The 18,101-nt window shown below is 40.4% G+C and overlaps 1 protein-coding gene and 1 non-coding gene across 3 annotated transcripts in view; both read right to left on the minus strand.

The window, feature by feature from the left end:
- Nucleotides 1–18,101, minus strand: part of VGLL4 (vestigial like family member 4) — a 159,619-nt gene that overhangs the window by 51,067 nt on the left and 90,451 nt on the right. The gene's annotated exons all lie outside the window — the stretch shown is intronic.
- LOC134391414 (U6 spliceosomal RNA) lies at nt 141–242 on the minus strand. Its single transcript, XR_010024956.1, has one exon. It is a non-coding gene; the product is annotated as a U6 spliceosomal RNA (small nuclear RNA).

The following is an 18,101-nucleotide window of genomic DNA, read 5'->3' on the forward strand; positions in this document are numbered from 1 at the left end:
AAAATTAAACTTTCTTTCCCCTGGACTGAGAGTTTACCACGTCCTGCTCTTTTTTGTAACACCTCGCACGTGGTCACATGCACACTCCTAGAAGGCTCAAAGCATCTCATTCATTCCTGTATCCCATGACCACACTGGCCCAGAGTTGGAGAAACATAGCAGAAAGTGAGCTTTGTGCAGGGGCCATGCTAATGTTCTCTGTATCGTTCCAAATTTAGTATACGTGCTGCCGAAGCAAGCATAGAAAGTGAGATTTGGAGTCAGAAAAGTGTGTGATCTTAGCAGCCTCTTCATCTCTCTTGAGCCTCTCTTTCTTCATCTATCTTGAGGGATTTTTCTGAGAATCAATGAAAACTTATAGAAAGTTCCCAGCCCAATTTATTAAACTGTCTGTTGAATTCCATCAGTTGATACAACGCCCATTTTGAGAATGGGTTGATGGGACAAAGGATACCTCCATCATCACTCTCACTTTTCATGAGAACTCCCCTCCTTAATAAAGTTAGCACAGATACAGTTTCCACCAACTAACTGCAAAAGTCAGGGGACACAGCACCCAGGAGCACGAGTCACTGAGCACTACTCTGCACCTGCTCCATCAGGAGCCGGCTGCTACCTGACTTTCTAGGACTGTTCTCACATGTGAAAATCACACTGTGAATCCAAACATAGGTGCAGGGCTATTTCACAGATTGGACAAGGTACTCAGCCCAGTACCAGCACATTGTTGGTGCAGTAAACTAGCACCCTTGCCCCCAACCCACCCCCCACTACTCTAGACTCTTCTGCTTGCCTCCATCCACCTTTTCCCCTCATTAGAATTTGCTCAGAATTCCTCTCTGCCAATTCAGACCCATCTCCACTTTCAAACCCAACTCAATGGCATCTAGTGGGCCCAAGCCTCAAGAGCACCTGTCCTGACACCACCCACCTGGGCTGGGCTGCATGTGCACATTTGCTACCATCTCTTGAAAGGTAAACAGGAGATCTTATTCTCCACAGTATGTTCTAGTCCAGACCTTGAGGAATAAGACGACACTCCCAGGATCCAATTCAAAATTCTCACACAAAGCAGCATTGAGACTGCTGAAGGCCACCTGTGGCCTACCTATTCAGAACATGAAATCTTACTGTCATCTCCTGACAGAGCTGAAGTGAGCTGGGACATGACAAATATCTCAGGTCAGATATCTCAGAAATCCATCTAGATGTCCCACAGAGATGTACTAACTCACTATGCCACTTACTGTTGCTAAATATGCTGGTTTCAGAAGCCACAGAGTGAATTTTCCAAGGATTAAAAGAGGACACAAAATTCAAAGAAGCCACAATCCTGACAAAGTGAAAGCTGTAGGAACTCCAGCACACATGTGGTTCAAGGTGAAATGAGCAACTGAAAGATTTCGTAAACTTTATCACTGAACAGGACGAGTGCCTGAGTAAATAATTTTATTTTTTCTTTTTAGTTCAAAGGATTTTAAAGCAACCAAAAAGCTGAATGAACAATGAATATACCTTCTCTTTACCTTGATTCACCTATCGTAAGCATTGTCAGTTTGTTTTATCTACACAAATACACTTTTTTTTTTGCTACAATTGCTATAATTATTCAAAGTAACCTGGAGACATCCTATTTCACCCCTAAATACTTCAATAAGTGTCTTCTAAAGACAAAGACATTCTCCTTCATAGCCTGTATACTGTTATCACACCGAGTAAAGTTAAAGTTGATACACTGCCATTACCTAATATCTAATCCATAGTCAAGTCTCTCCAGTTGAACTGTTTTTCTGGTGGCAGCAAAGGTGTGGGAGAATCACATCACGGATCACACACTGCTCAATGTAGCTATCATGTCTCTTTAATCTCCTTTTTTCTAAAGGAATTTTTCCTCTTTCATGACATCGGTTTTTGTTTTAAATGATCCAGACCAATTAGCCGTCCTACAATTTTTGGTGGTCTGCTCATTTCCTCATGACTAGGTCTGAGTGAACAGTTTTCAGCAAGAACACACACTGTGCACCCCCCCATCCAGCATAAGATAGCACCTGATGCCATTCATGCCACTGCTAGGGAAGCTGAGCTCGGTTACTTTTGCTTAAGGGGGTAGCCCACAGATTGCTCTATTATAAAACGGTAACCTTTTCCCTTCTGTAGTAACGGTATGGGAGTATGCCTCTTGTTATTATCACTCAATCTCTTACTCATTTATTAAGCACCTTTTACTTGCAATGAGAAAGACTGGAGCTAAGCTGGATAACAAACAGAGCCCCAGAGTAAAAATCAGTACAAATGTGATTTGAGATACAACATTTTCCTATAAAAGCCAATGCAAGGAAAACATACAATACAATCAGGGGCTGCATGATACTCTGGCCGGAATAGAGCAGGTGCTCAGGAAACATTCGTTGAGTAGGTGACCTGTATGGGTCAGGCAAATAAAGCTGTTGGCACGAAATTCACGCTTTTCCCTCTTCTCACGGCACCCCACGCCTGCAGCATAGTCTTCCAACGTGGTCGCCATCTCCCACCATGAGAGGTCAAAGCCCCTGACAGACTGGACTGCTGGAGTAGGGTGTAGAACACCTCAACCTGGCAGTCTGGACCTCAGCAGCCCATCCCACCCTCTCACTATAGCCTTCCCCATTTCTTTCTCTCACAGACCCCACCACACGTGCTGTTCACTCATGGTGGGGATGTCCTTTCATCTCCCCTCCCACCTGCCTACAATGGTCCCTCACTTTGGGGTCTGGTCTAGCGTGCACATCCCACCTTCCTCATCGAGTTCTTCCTTGGCAAGTCAGCATTCCTTCGCCTTCATCACTATCTCAAAACATGTATAAACCTGATTGCACCATGCATTATGGCTCTTAATCATGTCTCCTAACTGTAGCACTATTTACAAACATTTTCCAAAGCTGGTAAGCCATCAGGCCACTTCCCAGACCCAACTCACTCCCAAGTTCTCCTTTTTTTCCTTAGAGCAAGTTCCAAGGGTGAGCCTGAGTCCGTTCTCCTTTGCTCTGAAACCTTCCACCTGAGCTCTCTTCGTGAAATGGTCCTCCTCACAAAATGATAGCTAAGTGCAACTTGTGTCCCTGCTGCATTGTCCTAGAAACTGGCACATGGAGCCCTTATTTTAAAGGATATTTGTTTTAAAGGATAATTGTTGAACCAGCCCCATCTAAAGAATGTATAGGATTTAGGACTGGTGGAAGAAATGGGGGATGTAATTCATTCAAATGCACTTTGGTGCCCGGTATGTTTGCAGTACCACACCAGAACTAAGGAAAACACAAAGATGTCTGAGATCTAATCTTTGCCTCAAGGAACTTTAGTTCTGGTGTAAGTGATAAGTCATGAAGATAAATAACTGTATGGAAGGACATCATAAATGCCAAAAGAAAAGAGATGCTCTTTCAATGGGTGAATTGTAGGGTATATGAATTATATCTCAATAAAACTCTTAGTACCCCCCCCCCAAATCACTGAGGATCCCAAAGAGCCTTTGCTTATGTAGGTTATATCTATCAATATTTACCGTATTAGGAATTAAAATGGGGAAAGTTTTAAAATATTAATTAAATTGAAGATAAAAATAAACTCATTACATATCAGAAAGAGAGAGAGATGCTATGGACATTTTACATGAGGAAAACATCAATTCTAGCTCTAATGGTCAGGAGGGGGATTTGAAAAACAGGTAGGATTTGGACACTTGGAAATGGTAAGCATGGGCATTCCAGGTGGGGACAACTACGAGTAAAGGCAGAGAGCAAGAATGATGTCATGCATGTGTGTGATCAATCTAATTGGAACAAAGGGTTCATTTCTCTGAGTAGTAAAGAGTTAGGGTTAAATAAACAGATGGGCCATATAATGAAGGCTCTAAACACAAGCAGAACAGTTCAGACTTGACCTGGCAGGTAACTGATAGGGAGGCATTACCAATGCTGACACAGCAGAGGGGAACTTCTGAGAAGGGTGGTCTTACAACCTGTGCCTGAAGGTTTCTTGGATGGACATACCTGGGACAGGGAACCAGGCAGTGATGAAGCGTATGGGGCAGGGGCTTCAACAATGTCCATATCAATGAGGATGGAGAAGAGGCAGGTCCAAGAAACACTTGAAGGACAGGTCAGAAAACTGGGAACAAATTTCAGTTAACACATTCACCTGACCTTCTCAAACAGACCATACCTATCTTCTTCCTTGTGATTCTCTCAATACACAGTGCCAATCTTTCCTTCTCACAAATTGAGAAACTGTATGAATTGAAAAAGCCAGAAAGGTATACTTTTTTCCAACCTTATCAATATATGAGGGACAATAAAGTTTGAGTTAGCAGTATAACTCCATATTTTAAGTTCCACAGACTGATCTAACAAATTCTAACCACTTACATCCACGTTTTCATTATTTTCGGTTGACATCTTTAATATTAAGATTATATTTTTATTGTTGGAAAAAAATTCAGCACACCAAAACTCATTTTCTTTAAATAATATAGATGTCTATTGGTTAGTGGCAGAGGTTGTGCTAAGAGTTTCCAGTTATCAAAGATTAATTCATTCAATAGACATCTCCTGGGTAAGATCTGAGTTGTGAAGAATATCAAACACCTCATATAATAATGCACACTTGTTAACAAGAAAATTCTCAATGATTTAAAAACGACTCAGATGAAATCTACCCTATATTAATATAAACCAATTCCAGAACAATGACAATATGGTGTCCTTCATTAAATTGATGTCAGGCTCATATAAAGTTATGTTGGGTTTTTCACTGTACACTGTATATTTTGGAGTCATTTCACAAATTTTGCTCAACGAATATGGTTTATATAAGCTAATATTAAAAGATGTTTACATCTCCAACCAAAAAACTGAGAGGCTACTGGAACTTAAGTCTAAAAGTATGCTGAACAGCTTGAGAGAGTATTAGAGATTTACTGGAGAGGCAAGCAGCTAATTTCATATACGTATAAGAGCAATTAAATATCAAAGTGTATTTTTATTTCATGACAAGAAAAATGGCCTAGTAATAGTGTGCAGCATAACCAAAGATTAGGTGAATCTGCGAGATGCTTTTTAAAGGGGCGGCTGCACATTTATTTCCCAGATTTTAACGTTAATTGGAAATCTTAAGATACTTATGCAAAAATTATACCCAGTGAAGAACTTTTTATACCCTTACCAAGCTCCAAGAAAACTAACTACTGAATAATAAACTAAAAAGCCATAAACCTGAGACATTTCATATGCAAGTGTAAAGGTAAACGAGGGACACCCAAATTAAACAACTTAAAATACTGGGGGACAGGGATGTTTCTTACTTTTTATTTCTGTTTCTTCCTATCCTCACCACCCCTACCTCCCTTGTTAAGTTTACATTACCCAGTGAGCAAGTTTTATCAATGAGAGGCCCGGAAGGGCTGACTCCCCTTTGGCATATTTACTTAAGATATGAAGGTCAATCAACCACTGTGCTCATAAAAGTTGTGGCCGTTTCTGGGCCTACTTCAGGTCTCTCCTTACCTCCAAGTGGCTTATTATGAAGCCAAAGAAAGAGGAAAACTGAGCGGATCAAAGGCCAGGCTGTCATTAAGTGAAAATGATCTAAGATGAAAGGCTCGCCCTCTACTTCAAAGGTACAGCTGAGCTCAAGTAAGCTGACAGCAAGCATCCCGGATCACAGGCAGGCTGTGGTTTAATGGACTAGAGACATTCCTAGAGCCATTTATCTTTATAACAATTACACATAATAGAAACATAATGACAAACACAAATTTAAATGTTTTCCTACTGGATGTAAAGATTAGTCAGTAACCCCAAAATACAAGGTGGCATACATCATTTCCACACTTGCAAAAACTGAAATAAAATCAATTAAATGAGGTTCAAGGACTGTTGAATAAGTCGGCATCACTGAAACAGTCCTAAAGAGTGTAATGTTATAAATCTTAACTTTGAAAGCTTGTGGATAGAGCAATAAGTCTCCCTTCCCCAGGAGTTTAACGCAGGATATGTAGTGTGTGGATGCACAAGGGCACTAGACTGGCTTGAGGCTTTTGGGTTGGTCTAGAGCCACTATGGGGCTGAGGAGGAAGAGCGGGAAAATCAGGCTGATTTGTGATAATGCAATATTCCGCTTACTCCACCCAATCCATCCCAAACACAGTAACTCCACAGACAGAAGATCCTTCAGGCAGTAAAGATTTTACATTACAAGGGGCCCTTAAGTCATTAAACCTAATCTTTCTAAGATAGACTCCCTGGAATGACTTTAACACATGGAACAATCTTATCTACAGTTCTGGCCACACTGGAGACTTTTCAGAGAATTGACAGCCTCCTCCCACCTGAAATTTACGCTGAGTAAAGGGTATGCATACAAGTACAGAGGAGGGAACCACCCACCGTGCTTGAAATTAACCATCAGGGTGAAGGCTACACTTAGCATTTACTTGGTGACAGTGGTGTTCCAAAAGCTTTATATACATGAATGCATTTTCACCCTCCTAATTACCTATGAAGTAGGGACTATCATTTCATTTCATTTTACAGGAGGACATGGAGGCAAAAAGTGGCTCCCTGATTTGCCCAAGGTCACTCAGCAGCGAAACAGGAAAACCTAGATTCGCACCCAGAAGGTCCACACCTTCAACTTCCATGCCACTCAGGAGGTTTAACAGAGCAGATTGTTCACGGTAAGCGGGAGCTTGCCAGTGAACAAAATCCTGCAGGCCAAAGGAGAAGATACAGAGTGGTGGGAAACAACATGGCACTCTGGGCCACTGGGGTCCAGAGGGCAGAGAAGAAAGAGCAGAAAGAGGTGGAGACTGAAGAAGGCCGCGTTAACCTGGTGTTAGGTGAGGGCTGGGCTTTAGGCATCCTAAGGCTTTTACACTTCCAAAGCTTCCTCAGATAAACACTCATCATCCATAAAAACTCTGCTGGCTCTGCAGACAAGCTCAAGACAAGTCGATGTGCCCTCCCTCTGCCTACTTCCAATCAGACTGCCACTACAAAATTATCCTATATGGAAATTCTGGAGCAGCCTTTTCAACTGAATCATGCTAAGTAAAGCATTTAAACTTAGGAGGCAACAACAACATTCAAGCTGGAAAGAAGCATATCCACATGTGTACTTGGCCACCTCTGTGCATCCCCAGCCTCCACCTGGAATTCTGCCCCCTCCTTCTCTCCTAATCCCCAGACCCCAACTCCCCCACCCCCACATGCACACACACAGTTCTCTGAAAAGATCATCTTAATTTACATGTATGATGTCAATTTGTTTCTTATGAGATGGCTAGCACTGACTATGTTGAAAACACCAACATCAGACTGCCAGCTCTAGAAGAGCCAGCGGTGTGCAAGGCTTGGCAGAGAATGCCCTGGTGCTGGACACCAAGCCTGGCACTGAAACATTCACCGAATGACCTACAGGTGCCATTGGTAAGGCTTACAGTTGAGCTAATAATACTTTGCAAAATAATTTAATGTATGCAAATATACGCACACAGAACTTTGCAAAGAATGAAGTAAATCCACTTCAAATCTCCAAATTTTATAATAGCCTTATTGAGATGTAATTCACATAACATATAATTCATCCACTGATGGTATCGTGTTTCTATGTGTTTTAGTATATTCATAGGGCTGTGCAACAATCACCACAATCTAATTTTAGGACATTTCGTTCCCCCAAAACAAACCCTTACTACCCATTAGCAGTCACTCCCCGTATACCTCTGTTTCCAGAGCCTTATCTACTCTTTCCAACTACTAATCTACTTTCTGTCTATAGATTTGCCTGTTTGGACATTTCATATAAATGGAATCATAAAATGACTATCTTTTGTGTCTGGTTCTTTCACTCAGCATAACATTTTCAAGGTTCATCTGTGTTATAACATGTGTCAGTACTATATTCTTGATACTGCCAAATAATATTCCATTGTATCGCTATGCCACATTTTATTCAGCCATTCATCAGTTGATAGACATTCGTATTGATTGTACTTTTTTGGTTATTATGAAAACACTGCTACAGACATTTGTGGACAAACTTTTGTAAGGATGTCTTCAATTCTCTCGGGCATGTACCTAGGAGCAATTGCTGGGTCAAGTGGTAACTCTATGTTTAACATTCTGAGGAACTGCCAAACTCTTACAGAGCAGCTGCACCATTTCACAAGTCACCAGCAGTGTATGAGAGTTCCAATTTCTCCACATTCTCATGAACACTTGTTATTGCCTGTCTTTTTTGCTTCAGCCATTTTAGTGAGTGAATCTCACTGTGGTTTTGATTTGCATTTTCCTAATAATTAATAATGTTGAGCATCTTTTCATATGCTTATTGATCATTTGTCTGTTTTCTTTAGAGAAACGTCTATTCAAATCCTTTACCTGTTTTTTAACTGGGTTGTCTGTACTGTTGAGTTTTGAGTTCTTTATATATTCTGAATACAAGTCCCTTTTCAGATATATGATTAAAATGTTCTCTTCCCATTCTGTGAGTTGTCTTTTCATTCAAATCTATTCTTACAGTTATATACAGCCTTCAGACTTTGGAATAAAAAACCACACAAAATGTAATTCACATTCCTACCTCTTTTACAATATATATGAATTTGATTACAATGTTCTTCTAAATGCCATGATCTTTCCATCCTATTTCTTGATAGGCCAGCCTATGTTAAATGATGAGGACACTCAATTACTGCTGAATACCCACCACATACACATGGGGAGCAAATGCCTGCATAATAACTAACGGTGATGTTCACCATACACATTCCAGCATTTTATAAATTCAACCCATCTTCCCAAAGCCTTATTTTTATTTTTTATTTTTTTTTAAAGATGACCGGTAAGGGGATCTTAACCCTTGACTTGGTGTGGTCAGCACCACGCTCACCCAGTGAGCGAACCGGCCATCCGTATATGGGATCCGAACCCGGGGCCTTGGTGTTATTAGCACCGCACTCTCCCGAGTGAGCCACGGGCCGGCCCCCAAAGCCTTATTTTAAAGGTTTTACAAAATAAAATTTTAAAAAACCACAGCATTACACCATTAATAGATTAAAGCAGAACCTACAGGTGTTCTGCCAACCAACTTCCTTTAAATCCCATGCTGACAATGATTATTAAAACTGCTCCCATGCTAGAATGCTCCTAAATTGTTTCAGCCTTGACACAAGGTCAATGGGAATTAGACTAATGATGAAATAAAGCAAAACTAAATCGTTTTAATTTGGGGTCTACCAGACTATATTAACTTCCAGCAAATTAAATGGATGAGTGGTTTGCAACCACTGACGTTTATATCTCCCGATTAGTTCTCCAGGCTCCTTATTGTCTCTGTGCCATTAACCTTCAGGGTCCAGCCTCTTTGTCAATCACACTTCAATCATGCTTTCTAGGGATTATGACATCAGCAATCTCATAGCACATTATGGCACAAGCCTGTCAAATCAGAGAGACAGATGTGAGCTCATGTTACTGGGAGGTTTCCACCTGCTGGACCGAGAACTGAAGCCTGACAAGACTCTTGCATTTTCCTTCTCACACTCATTCAGGCTGCTCCAGCTTGAGATGACCCATTTACTTAAATGCTTGGTATCTCAGCAAATGTTTCAAATAGCTAACGTATCAACCTTTCTTGCCAAAAGTGGATAGGGCTGTGCACTGAAGATTCTCACATTAGATGTATTATTATGGATCCCAACAGTGGCTGAAAGCAGAGGAGAAAGTGACATCACCTCATCCATATCTAAATCCTAGCTTCCATATTAACCCACATATAATCAAGTTCCCTTACTAACAACAGATCATCCCACTGGGTGATGTCAAGGCACTGTTGACTTACCGGCAAGAACAGAAGGGCCTATGGAATAGAAGCGGCAAAGGATCCTACTCTCAGCAAAGAGTTAAAAATAGGTGTGTTAAAAATAGGTGTGCCCCTATGACTATCCAAGGGCAACTGTCTTCACGTGACAAATGTATTCCTCAAAATCTAGGAATAAATCAACTTTGGTTAAATCTGATGATGATTCGAATGCTCTATTGAGCCGGATCCTATGTAAAGCCAAGGTGGTTCTCAGTTTATTTTCATCAACCCCTGGAAATTTTCCTTCTCATTTCTTACTCACCCCTTAGTTCAATGTTCTTCAATGTGCGGTTCCTGAACCATCTATATCAGAATTACCTGAGAGACTTATTTAAAATGCATACCCCTAGGCCTGACTTCAGTCCTAATAAAAAGTTGTCCGGGAACAATGTGTAACTTCGGCATGCCTCCCAGGAGGCTCTACGCATGCTCCTGTGTATCTTCTCTTGTGCCTCTTCCACTTTCAAAACCAATCAACACTACCAGTCCACCAATACTCATCAGGCATTTCCAAGGGATGCCTGGGCAGTGACATGGCGGAAGGGAGACCTGACTCCATGAGAACTTCAGTGCTCAAATGTCCGGGGAGAAGAGAGCAAGACTCAGGCCACCCTGGTTACCTCCCACCTATAGTGACATGTGAAGACCGCCTTTAGGAGAGCTCACTTCTGTTCTGAAACAACAGTGTATTTCTCTAATTATTTTTAAACGTTCACCTCTTTAGAGGTCAGGACCTTAGTTAAGTGACTCTTCACTGGTGCCTGTTTCTCCACATAAGAAATGGCTATACCATCTGCAGCCTTATGTTTTCTATAAGTCATATACTGCCCGATACTTCCTATATGTCTTTTGTATAACAAAACTCATTCCTCAAAAGTTCTGAATTAAGCATGAAAGATAAAAGTCCAATGACTACCAATTTGTAAATTTCTCAAAGTCTAGAAAAATGGGAGGGGCAGGGAAGTGAATAAAGAAAATATACTTCAACTGCAGAAACTAGTCTCAACTTGCTCAAAAGGAAAACTGCTAGTACCTCATGATTAAATTTAAAACCACCACAAAACCACCACTATCACTCTCCGAGATGCCACAGAAGGTAAAGAGAAGGACGCAGCAAGAACAACCCAGCATGACCAACAGAGGAGGGAGAAAGCACAATGCTCTTTGCTGGAGCACCTCATCTCATTTCAATAATGATTATTTACAAATACTTACAAAACAAGAAATAGAACAATTAACATGTCCAGAAAGAATCACATGCTAACTTCAAAAGATTTCTCTAAAAATTCAGTAGTGCCAGAGGCTTTTTCTTTGGTCCCAGATTGTTTTTCAAGTGCTTTTCATGACAGAATGGATCACTCACAATAACTACATATTACCAGTGTGGCAGATAATTCATCTTCAGCAGTCGATTTCTTTTCAATCCTATGAGATGGCCTCCTAAGAAAGCTGCCAGCATCTGGCAGTCCACCGTTCCTGATGAAACAACTGACAGCAGAACTTAGTTCATAATCCACTACAGTTCAGGCTGAAAGACATTTGGTTTTGAAGTCTTTGAAAGTACAGTTTGAAATGCCAAATTATATACATATAATATATATCCATCTGAAATTAGACAGAGATCACTGAACAGAAAATGTCACTCATACTAAAAATAAACCATGCTATTGCTCCACAGGGGTTATACCACAGGGTTGGGACCACAACATTTTGCTGGGGTTCAAGTGCAAATCAGCAAACAAAACATCGTGTTTTTCTTGCTTTTTCACAGCTGAAGAAGAGCGAAGAGGGCACTGTAGTCTGTATAACTGCTCAACCCAACCTTTATCCAGGAGCTAGTACTGCTTCTTAAGAAACATTATTTTTTTGGATAAATGAAATGTGGTATATCCATACTAGAAACTATCATTCAGCAATAAAAATTAGTATTTCAGCATGAAGTACTAATACACGCTGCTACAGCATGAATGAAACTTTTGTTAAGTGAAAGACACCAGTTACAAAGATCATATAGTGTATGATTCCATTTATATGAAATGTTCAGAATAAGCAGATCTATGGAGACAAAGAGTAGATTATTGGCTACCAGGGACTGGGAGGAAGGGGGAATGGAGAGTGACCGCTAAAGGGTACAGGGTTCTTTTGAGTATGAGGAAAATACTCTACACTTAGATTGTGGTGACAGCCAGACAACTCACTGAATTGCATAGTTTAAATGAATGAATTGTAGGGTGCTATAGTTTGAATGTTGGTCCCCTGCAAAGCTCATCTTGAAACTTGATCCCTACAGTAACAGTATTAAGATGGTGGGAATTCTGATTATGGTATTTGAAAGGTGGGGTCTTTAGGAGGTGATTGCATGGTGAGGGCTATGCCCTCATGAATGGATTCATCCATTCATGGATTAATGGGTTAATGGATAAACTGGGTATCGCAGGTGTGGCACTAGTGGCTTTATAAGGACAGCAAGTGAGCATGTTAATGTACGCTCAGACCTCTCACCATGTGATGCCCTGTGCAGTCTCGGGACTCTCAGGAAAGAACCCACCAGGAAGAAGGCCCTCACCAAATGCACCCCTTGACCATGAACTTCCTTCCCAGCCTCTAACTGTAAGAAATAGGGGCTGGCTGGTTGGCTCAGGTGGTTAGAACACAGCCTTGTAACATCAAGGTCAAGGGCTCGGATCTCCTTACTGGCCAACTACCCAAAAAAAAAAAAAAAAAAAAAAAACCCCACAAAATTGTAAGAAATAAATTTTCTTATAAATTACCCAGTTTCTGGCCGGCCCATGGCTCACTCGGGAGAGTGTGGTGCTGATAACACCAAGGCCCCGGGTTCGGATCCCATATAGGGATGGCCGGTTTGCTCACTGGCTGAGCGTGGTGCTCACAACACCAAGTCAAGGGTTAAGATCCCCTTACCGGTCATCTTTTAAAAATAAATAAATAAATAAATAAATAAATTACCCAGTTTCAGGTATTCTAAGTGACAGAAAACAGACTCACATATATGGTATGTGAATTATATCTTAGCAAAGCTGTTAAAAATAATTTTTTTGAAAAAACATCCTTTTCTAAAAACTACAGCAGAAACAGAGCCAACATTAGAAAGAATAAACATGAAGGTTCTTTATCTTTCTGAGACTCTCCATGAGCCCCGGGCATTGCAAGAATTAGCCAAGCAACTGTCACAGCTGCAATGGTAACCAAATATGAAAGGTGAAGCAAACATGAAAGGGAAATTCTTCTGAACCCAAAGAAATAAACTGTGCCAAAAAAAAAAAAAATACACATGTGTGTTCACACAAACACATGACACAAAGTCAAACAGAACGAGAAGCTGTGTGGGTGACGTGTATGCAGGCGTCACTTGCTTCCCCAGAGCTGCTCTCACTCCCCTCTTGATACTAAAGGATGAGCCCCAGGAAGGGCGCAGGATCTAGGAGTTTTGCGTGTGTGTGTGTTTTCTCATGACACATAAGATCTAGCACAGCTGGAGGTTTCATAACCTTTAAAGGCAGGAGTAAGTTTAAGGTGCCCCGAATGTTCCCTAAACTGTGCTCTAAGCACCACTGTGGTAGCCATGAGCTATGGATGTCCCACCTCTTCAGTGGGAACAGGGTACCCAATCCAAAGAAAACCACCTCTAGACAAAAGAGGGCACAGTCACAACATCCATAAAGTGAAGAACAACAGGTTGCTGGAATGTCACCAACAGCCAGATACCCTGTGGGACACATGAATGAGTGAGCAGAGCTGAAGAGAATGCAGACAAAGCCAGAGACTGGCAGTCTGCCTTAGCATAACAACCAAATTGTCTCAATATGAGAAGTGCACTGGCAGAGGGGACACACAAGAGGCGATAGACACCTTGCCCCCAAGTAATCTACACTTTAGACAAGGTGACTGACTGTGTGTGTGCCTGTACACGGCAGTGAAATTGGATTTTTTGGTAAACATGCAAATGAGTGTTGTCACTTTCAAAGTAGTCATTCTAGAACGACTTGAACCAACTTACTCCAAAGATAATTGTCACCCATTAAAAGATATTTTCGAACTCCACTTGTGGAATTGGCTTCAGAATGACATAGGAAAAAGTAGCTCTTCATTTCACAGGCAAACTACCATAGAACCGTGCCTGGCAAATAGGAAGCACTCTATAAGTCAGAGAGAGAGAGAGAGAGAGAGAGAGCACGAGAGCAAGAGAGCGAGCAAGAGAAAGCGAGAGAGTGAGCAAGAGAAAGCGAGAGAGCGAGAGCAAGAGAGAGCGAGAAACAATGTTCTGAGAATGAGATCATCACAGTGTTAGGTTAAATGTGTGATTTTCCAAGGTAACTATTTTGAAGACAAGCTTATTTAGATATGTAAGTTGTTAAATCTGTTTGCTTTGAATCAGTCACACCTTATTTACATAAAGGATAAAACACAAGGTGATACAACTGCCAAATGGATATTATGGACTATAAACTTACAGAAATTCAAGAGGGTGATATAAACACCATCATACATTTAAAGAGGACAAGGCATCTTGGTAGGCATTGAAAGTTTAAAAGGTTAAGGTACAATTTCTACCTATAAAATGTTTCAGGTAAAGTTGTATAAAGGGAGGCTGGGCTACGCCCTGAAGGATATAGAGAACTCAGGCAACTATAGAGGAGCTGGAAGGGCATTCCAAGTGGGGAAAAAATGAAAAGAACGTATAGTACACAAACCAGAAGACAAATCAAACTGGAGCTGAGAGAGCTTAATCCTTGAGCTTTATTTTAACAAGCCGGGGCTGGATGAATCACTGCCAAATAAGAAATAAAGCAAAGCAACACTACAGTAAGGAAAGTGTTCCCAAAAAAGAGTCCTCTGTGCCACGTTGGTGTTTTTTCACATCTCTCTATGTGGTTGCCTGCTGGTTTCCATGGCTTAGATTTATCCATTTGGAAAAACAACCCCTCCTTTGACAATACCAAAATCACTACTTCTGCCCTGAAATTAGGCAAAAAATACACATATTCCAGCTTCTAACTTAAACAATAAACTCATTGAAAGTAGGGACTATCTTTTTTCACATAGTACCAATCATCAACATCATAATTGGTATTCTAATAAGTAACAGATTATAAATTAACAATGAGCAACACCTTAATATTGTCCATAAATCCCCAGCAGGACTAAAATGCAAAAGACAGGTAATACCAAGTATTGGTGAAGATGTGCACTTTCTGGAATCTTATACACTGCTGGTGGGAGAGTACAAAGGTACACCCACTTTGGAAAATAGGCAGTTTCTTAAAAAGTTAAAGATACCCAATAATCTAGCAATTCCACTCATAAGTATTTATCCAAAAGAAATGAACTCATATGTCCACAAGTTTGTATAAAAACGTTCAGAGGTTTACAGCAAAAGGAATGTACTTAATGCCACTGAACTGTACACCTCAAAATGGTTAAAATAATATACTTTATGTTATGTATATTTCACCACAATAAAAAAAATTCAGAGTAACTTTATTCATAATAACCGAAAACTGGGAAACAAATGTTCTTTGACCTTAGAAGAGATAAGCAGATAGTGATATACTCACAATGGACTGTAACACTATACAAAAGAACAAGTATTGATCCGTGCAACAGCATGGATGAATCTCAAAAATAGTATGTCTAACACAAGAAGTTGAATCCAAATGACTATTTATAGAAAGTTCAAGAGCAGGCAAAACTAATCTATGGCTACAGAAGTCAAAATAGCAGGGAAGCATGGGTGAGCTTTCGGTGATGAAAGAAATGTTCCCTGTCATGATCTGGGTGGCCAAAACAGATCAAAAGGTATAAACTGCTACAACTATGTAAATAAAAATGGAGGCCGCTGTTTAAATACCACATGGCCAACTACCCATAACCAAGACTTAAGTCATTCTGACTTTCCCAATGTTAAGCCTAAACATAAACAAAACACAAGCTTTTTGTTCTTATTGGTATGATTCAATGAAATCAAACCAATCAGCTATAGACAAATCAGCTTAAACAGCTGTTTGCCTTAAAAAAGAATACATGACAGCCATTCATGAAAAAGGTCAAAATCATTCCTCCTCTGTGCTATAAATTGTGCTTTAACTGCTACAAAATTGAGACTTTGTACCATTTTTCAGTGTGAGGTCTCCCAGTTCACGAACTGTTCTTCTGTATGCTTGATAAACTCTTAAAATTCTAACTTGATATGATGTTACTTTTGACAAAACATGGGGAAAACTCATGAAGCCATACCCTTCAGATTTCACCTTAATTAATTATGCCTCAATAAAAATAAAAGGAAGAAAAAAGACAACTGAGCAGGTGGAAAACTCTAGTCCATATCCAAATTAAGCACAAGGTTTACATTTTATCTAACCCTCACCAAATACTCTATTGTCACAAAGCAACAGCTCAGAATCTAAAATCCCCCTGCAGTGTTGTAGTATCTATCCTATTCAGGGCAGTATCAGTCCTGTTCAAGGCAGTGTATCATTTAAGGTCTGACCAGAGTAGTTTAAGAACATACAACCACAACCATTGATTTCTTGGGCCTTTTTTAAATTCACTGAATTTTAAAGTTACAAATGTATTTTATCCCTGGTTAGGATCCGAATGAACCATTTAACCTTTTTTTAAAGTTGATATTTCAACAAATGCTAGTTCCCAATTGACAGATATTATAGAGTGAGGCAGTCTCTCTGACCATAGTTAATAAACCAAATAAAAGATCCCACATACTTCTAAGATTCCAAAGAAATTTTCTAGACGTTTCCTTAACATACCTTTAAATCCTTTACAAGACTTTCGGAGAAATGAATCATCCACTCAAAACCTATATTTTAAAGTTTGAAAATAAAAGCAGTTACTTTTCAAGTTTGGATAGCACTAAAAAGTAAATCAGCTAACAGACATCAAACTGTAATAACACTTTTCATAATCTGTCACTATCTTCTTTACCTCTTAATCAACTGTCTCTCCTGATAGAACATAAGCTCAATAAAGTCAGGGATCTTGCTGTCTGTTTTGTGAACAGCGATATCCACAGCATATCGTTAATGGGTATTCACTATTTTCCCATAAACCATCAGTTCATTTAACAGACTGTCCAAATTCAAGTAACGAGAAAGCAGGATGAGCAAGCACACTTATTCCCAACCCACCACCAACCTACTTCAAATGTTTTTCTACAGAAATTGAGCCTTAAAGAGTCTTTCTTTCAGGCCAGCCCCCTGGCGGGATAGTACAGTGCTGGGAGCACTGAGGCCACAGGTTTGGATCCCACCATGCCGAGGGTTATGATCCCCTTCGCTCAAAAAAAAGGAAAAAGTCTTTCTTTCTTCCCCTCTCATTTATATCCCTCCTTTTCCCAGCTGTCTTTCCTTCTTCTAAAAACAATACTCAAAGAGTTAAGAAACTCACTTATGTCACCAACTACCTGAGTGTCCTTGGGCTAATCACACAATTTCAATGTTTCTTTATCTGTATGTTTCATAAGCAGATACCACTTGCTTGGGGCTATGAAGGAGGACAAAAATCCTAGCCAAAATCCCAGCCCTCCCAGAAAACAAATTAAGGCACCCACGTGAGTATATAACACAGCAAGATAAGGTCTATGACAGAAGTATGCATGGCATGCCAGGAAAATACAAACTCCTAATCCCACTAAGGAGGCAGGGGTGAGGAGGAGGGCTGCTTCTGGAAGAAGCCCCTGCGCTTGAGAGAATGATAGGAGCCAAGAGAAAAGGGCAGGGGATTTCAGATAGAGGCAATGGCCCACTCAAAGGAAGCAGTTTTACATACCTGGACCTCAGGTGTAAGGTGAGGGAGTGGTGGAAGATAATGCTGAAGAAGAAAGCAGGGAGTGATACTCTGGAAATATTACAAAGGCCTAGAATGGAAGAGATTAGAGGCAGGGGCCAGTTATGAGATTATTTAGTAACAAAGAAGAAAATGAATGAGGATCTAACTGAAAGAAGAGCTCTAGGATCTCTTCAACTTATTCTATACTCTTAGGTGACCATTCTGGCCCAAAGCTTCATTTATTCTATATCTCAATACCTCCAGCAGCAGCCTCTCCTCAGAGCTCTAGAACCACATGCCCAATTTTCTGATATTTATCTCTTCTTTGACGTCTCAAAGATCCCTCAAACTCAACACATCTGAAACTAAATATATGACCTCACCCCAGACCCCAGTCC

Source organism: Cynocephalus volans, chromosome 11 (assembly GCF_027409185.1).
Source record: "Cynocephalus volans isolate mCynVol1 chromosome 11, mCynVol1.pri, whole genome shotgun sequence".
Lineage (NCBI taxonomy): Eukaryota > Metazoa > Chordata > Mammalia > Dermoptera > Cynocephalidae > Cynocephalus > Cynocephalus volans.